The 6,223-nt window shown below is 39.7% G+C and overlaps 1 pseudogene; it reads right to left on the bottom strand.

The window, feature by feature from the left end:
* Positions 1 to 1,888: 1,888 nt before the first annotated feature.
* Positions 1,889 to 4,724, bottom strand: LOC149023102 (phospholipase D alpha 1 pseudogene; annotated as a pseudogene).
* Positions 4,725 to 6,223: the final 1,499 nt, after the last annotated feature.

Genomic DNA, 6,223 nt, shown 5'->3' with positions numbered 1-6,223 from the left:
GCGGCTAATCATTATCGAAGGGATAATCATCGCATAACCTAAAGAGTTATCTCAGGAGTCCTCTACTAGTCCAAACTAGTAGAAGTCTGTTGCTTAACGGATCTATCTGTTAAGATCCAATGACTACCCAAAGAAGGCTCAAGTGCATCCAACGAAGGAGATTCGAAGGTACACTCTATATAAACCTCACTACCATACGAGGTGAGGGGGATCGAAAACACACAATCTGAGACTCAGGTTCAGATACATACTGATAGACTTAAACTATCAGCGGCTTACGATCTAGATCACCTTTCCCAGTTCTTCATTCCTTAGCTCTGTGCTTCTAGCAGAGCCGTTTGTGATTAAGTTCATCAACTGACTTAGCCTTCGGAGGTGGACTCCCGACCCCCGCGGTCGGGCCACATCTGACGCTTTCGTTTTGCAGGTCATCACGAGGAGATCTAAGGGCTGAGCAGATTTTGAACGCATCAACTACATTAACAAAATATAAAAACAAAAAATCATTTGTTAATTATAGTGTTAAACCCAACTTGGCCGAACCTTATTGCAACCTCAGATTATTCAATAAAGCTGTAGGAACCTGAATCAGATATACACCTACTAGAAAAATACCTAGATGCCATATTACATCAATTTATCAACAATAAATGACCAGAACAGAATTGTGAGAACTAGCTCCAAGCATGTATATCATCATTAAAGAACTTTGAACAATCTGTAAGACAAGGTAAAATAATATCAAAATTGAGAGAGCTTTAATTTGAAAAACTAGATACACATGATCGACTCACATTTAAGGGTCAAGAAAAAAATCACAATAAAAACTTAGTGAAGAAACATGGCCAAGAATATCATCTAAGCCTTGAATTAACCATATCAAAGGCCTCTAGTCAAAAAATCCCAAAGAACTCCCATGAATCAAACCCTAACCGATTCAAATTCATGAAAGACCAAATAAAACAAGAGTAAGACCACTCAAATATGTCAAGAATTAGATCTAAGCCTCTAAATACAATTTGAAATTATCTCAGAGATGATTTGAAACAATACAATGTTGGCCGAAGCTTACAAAATCAACAAACAACAAGTAATTATGCACAATTGTTAACAATTAACAACAAGAACATACCAACTAATCAAAATAGATAATGACAGATAGAATAGATCTCATATTCAAGGCATAAAGTATCAAAACATATCAATTTCATGCAGACATACCCTAACTGAACTTGATTAACCAAAAATATTGACCTAATCAACAAATTCTTAGCAAAATTGTTCAATTAACATGCCAATAATCATCATAGAGATCCTAAATCACAAATTGAACATTAGAAGCAAAAGGCCCCAAATCCCTATCAAAACCAAATTGAATTCCATGAAAAAATTGAACAAAATACGAATGATAATTCCATCTCAAATCAAGAATCAAATAGGATAGTTTTATTCCATAACAACAGGGATACTAATTAAGGAAACCCTAAAAAATCACCAAGAACCGAATTAGGAAACCAAGAAACCGAAGTTCTGATGCCACTATTAGACCATTACGATTCGATCCTTATGTGAAATTAAGAGAAAACCACACATAATAGGCGAGAGATTTGATGACGGAGTTCGGTCTCGCAACCTACATCTTCGGGACTCAAGAGAGAGTCCAATCGCAATATGAAAGGTTTGGAATCTTACAGACTTTTGGAGAAAATATGTACAATAGAGAGAGCTAATTGCAGCAACCATTCTGACGTTATCCACGCCTAAAAGCACATCATAATTGTTGGAGAAGATCATCTCCTCTAACATCATTGTGGCAACGACAACGCAAGACCTCTGATCGAGTGAGAGAGGAGAGATAACAGAGCTCAAAATAGTAAACCAACAAAATGACTTGACCTCTCACAAACCGAACCACAAAACACATATATACACAAAGCTTGAACCAGTTGGTTCAGCACTGGTTTAACCTCAAAAGGCTAAATTACAGATTAGTCCTCTACACTGCAAATTGCATGCAGGTATACGATAATTACAAAAAGATGTATGAGGACAAGTTGTTATTACTGTATTGAACAATACTATCACGTAGTGATGATTGAGGGAAGTAATGCAGATTTGGAACCAAGAATGCGAGCCTTAGTGTCAGGGAAATGTTCAAACCCTGAAAGTGTGGTAACTTCTCCATTCCGAGTGACTTGAATTGGGTACCTAAGCAGGTGTCCTGGCAGGTCATAGTCTAGATCATTAGACTCCTTACAGTAAAGATCCCAGTACTTCTCAGCAATTCCATTCACCTTGCGAACACATTCCAAACTCTCAGGATGGAGCAAGGCGTCATCAAGCATGCCAAGATGTTCATACCACAATGCCATTCGGAAACCATAAATCTGACCTCTTGCAGGTTGTTTGTTTGCTAGGTGATGTGGTTGATATGCTCCCATGGCGAGCTCAGAGTCTCTACCACCATCCATCGACCGCTGGTTGAGATTTGCAGATCCAATGATAATGTATTCGTCATCAACTATCATCATCTTTCCATGAACATAAATCATGAAGCGGCGTGCCTGCTGTGCTCTACTATAATCAGTACCCTTCTCTGGTTTCTGAGGAGCTTCATGTTCACTGATATTCGTCTTCATCTCTCTATTGCCAAGGCAAAAGAATGTCAAGTACTCCCCTGGGTCTGCCTCAGTAAGCCCTTTAGCATGGAGAGCCTGAGAGATATCAGTATACATCATTTCCATTGTTCTCCGCTGCCAATCTAAAATCGGCTGGACGTGATCGCTCTCTGGGATTCCTTCTGGCCACATAGGGATTACTACATAGGCCACAAACCTCTCACCTGCTTCAATCTTACTCACAATCTTCAGTGAAATTTCTTTTGGAATGAGATGCAAAGCACCTATGTCTTCGACCTTGATATCATGCTCTGGCTTCCAACAGAATGAGCTTCCCAGGAAATATTGATTTTCAATGTAGATGAAATGCTTTGCTCTTCGAATCGCATTTATGTAGGAATCCTGAATACTTCGATCGATTATGTTGTTCTTTCCACTTACAAGTCCTGCTCTGGCAGCATCCTCTGGTGTTGCAGGAAAACCAAAAGCAGCACCTCCATCAATGGATCTAAATAACTGAACATTCCATGTGTCATGGTCCTCTGGGAACATAACTGGGGATGGGGTTATAATAATGTCTTCAAGTTCCTGGTGCCGAACAAGTGCGTTTGCTCCACCTTGCTTCCACCATCTCTGCTCAAAGTTGTATAGTACATCCCATGCTATGGGTCCTTCCAGACGGCAATGGATATCATGCCAGGGCTCTCTTGGACCACCTTTATGGATTGAAGAACCTCTAAAGTTGGGTTGGTGAAAATCATCATGGTGGGCTGTGTTCAAGGTCTTGAAAAGGGGATGGAATGGCGTATCATATCTCCCGCCACAAAGATCAATCCCCCCAAGAAAACTCACGATTCTTCTCTTTCTCCCCGATTCTTCCTCTGATGATCTTCTGTTGGGCATCTCACTGTCTACCACAAGGGTCTTCTGGTGATGAGTAAACATCGTGGAAATCTCAAACCCCTGAACCAAGCTATCCCCAACCTCAGGGTCACGGCCACATAAAACACAGTGAACATCACTGTCTCGAAAGTAGTCTTCAGTTTCTGTATCATGAGTGTTCATGACACCTTCATTCTTAATCAAACCCACGGAGGTTCTATCATTCCAAACAAGCATAAGGACCTTGACACCTTCACTAGCCTTCCTCTTGAGCAGCTCCCCAAGAGTAATGTCTCCTCCAGACTTTGGCCTGCTCGCATCCCTTACTAAGGTAATCTCAGTATATACAGACCAACCGGCTATATAAATCAAATGTTTTGCATTAGTTATAGCATCAAAAATATCCTCCCAGCATCTATGGGGTTCATGGTACTTTCCCCCTGAAAGAGGAATTAAGGGGATAAAGTCGTCTGGGATGTGTGCATCTTGGTAAAGAGTAGCTCTGCAACCTTGTCTTTGTGGGAAGAATGTGTAAGGGATACCAGGGAATTTCGGGCTTGAAATTCCCCTGGACCAATTAGCTTCCTTTGTTACAGGGAAATACCGTAGCTTCACATGAATCTTCGAATGTCGATGGTGGGCATGTTTGTGATGCTCATAAATGAGATCCACCCATCTATCTATTTCTTCCCCACCTACGACTTCTTCAATGGGTACATAAGCTCTTGCTATAACGGTTGCTCCGATGCGATTATCGTCCTTGATGGTGAAAATTATATGAGAAGCCATATGAGCGGAGTAAATGTGAAAAGCTTCGAACCATCGAGGGTTGACGTGTTGGCGTTTCAGAATTCTTGTCCGGCCAACTCTAGCTTTTCCAAGATCAATAGTTGCATATAGTCGAGTGCCCTTCCCAAATCGTATGCAATCCTCTATTTTTTCCACGAGCTTGGCAATGAAATTTGGGCCACATCCCAAATGCAACTTGTTCACCTCAAAAATGGTGACATGAAGCGTTCCGTGGATCAAAATTTGAGCCATATATCTCGATCTCAAGTTCCTACAGCAGAAAGGACCCAGTACTTAATATTCCAGCCTCCAGCCTCCAGCCTCCAGCCTCCGGTGAAGTTGAATTCAAGGGTAGAAACTCTATATTAATGGAACAGTATGTGTAGCTAGCTTTGGACATCAAGTGAAACAAATACAGGGAAGGGGATAGAAACAACTACTACAAGCTAGAGACAGAAAAATCCGTATTCGTTTAGATTTAAAAAGAAAGAGAGGAAATGAACTGATCTGGTTTCCACTCAATTAATTAACAAGTAGAGTTGTTAACGCAAGTGGGTAAGTGGAGTAGGAGAAACCTAAAAGGCGATGATATAATAAACGCCTGTGGCAGAACTTACTTCATCAAATTCATAAATCCCATTGAAGCCAAAGGCCAAAAAACAAGAAGATAAGTATTGGGTTAGGAGTTAGGAATTAGGAGGAAGAGACTCAGAAAGTCGATCGCGCCAATGTGTATTTCTTGGCGGCAAATGGGATATTTAAAAAGGAAAAAAAAAAAAAAAAAAAGAGATTATCTGATTAATTTGAAGGATTCATCAATATGCAACAGCGGAAACACTTATATTAAAAGAGAAGACAAGTACACAACTTCAAAATATCTGATGGCAACTATTCCAATATAGTTATATAAACTATAGACATCAATAGTTTTAGTATAATTTAAACATGATATTACTACTTATACAAAACTTCAAATCATAACCCTCAAAGTGAGATGAGTTAAACTACTAGACTCTAATACGAACTTGAGCTTTCAATCATTTCCTTGGATTGCAATATCCTATTACCGTTATCTTGAGTCCACCTCTTTGTTTACAATAAAGAGGAAAAATGAGCTAAACTAACTCAGTGAATTTTACAACAAACCATGCTACAGACATGAAAATAACATGAGAATAAAAATTACCGGTACCATGCACAATCAAACTAAAATATTTCCTTTGCAGAGAATACAATTTATGAAAGCTATTTGCAACATAACTCTTTGAAGAAAATGCATGTTATGGAAAAACATCATTTCTCTTTTAAAAATTATTTTACATATTTCCATCTCTATTTCTCTAGCACTATAGTCTTAAGCCTAGGCAATCGAGAAGATGCACATTTCTCTTTAACATTGAAGTGGCTTCTATCCCTTCACCACCAAAGTAGCTTCATTCTTTAGGCACAAGGTCATGTACCTCACATAGATTGCCATCATTATCACAGACTCGATCTTTTCACTTCTTCTTTTTTTTTTTCCGGTTGGTTGAAAGATAGCTTAACTAGAAAGAAACAAAGAAGCTGGTTGAGGAATATGCTCCTTCAACCAGGTAGTGGAAATAGGCCAATCTAACGATGTCTCACGCGTTAGGGCTTCCTGGGCCAAGGAATAAGCCACAAAGTTAGCATCCCTTGGAACAAAAGAAAATTGACATGAAATGGGGGCACTAGCTAGCCGACGCATATCAGCAACTACATTCATGAAATTTGTAGGTACTGGATGGTCTGGTTGTAGAAGAACACATATCACAGAGAGGCAATCTGATTCTATGATGACATGAAGCCAACCCTCCCCGATAGCAGTCCATAAACTATGCTTGATTCTCAGTGCCTCGCCAACTTCCGCTTCTCCAAATACTATTGGAATCTACCTTGCCATTAATGGATCACCT

The sequence above is a fragment of the Hakea prostrata genome, chromosome 3 (assembly GCF_041222555.1).
Source record: "Hakea prostrata isolate BN-2017 chromosome 3, UWA_Hpros_2, whole genome shotgun sequence".
NCBI lineage: Eukaryota > Viridiplantae > Streptophyta > Magnoliopsida > Proteales > Proteaceae > Hakea > Hakea prostrata.
Note: the sequence above shows the minus strand (reverse complement) of the source record. Positions and strands in the feature narration are given on the sequence as shown.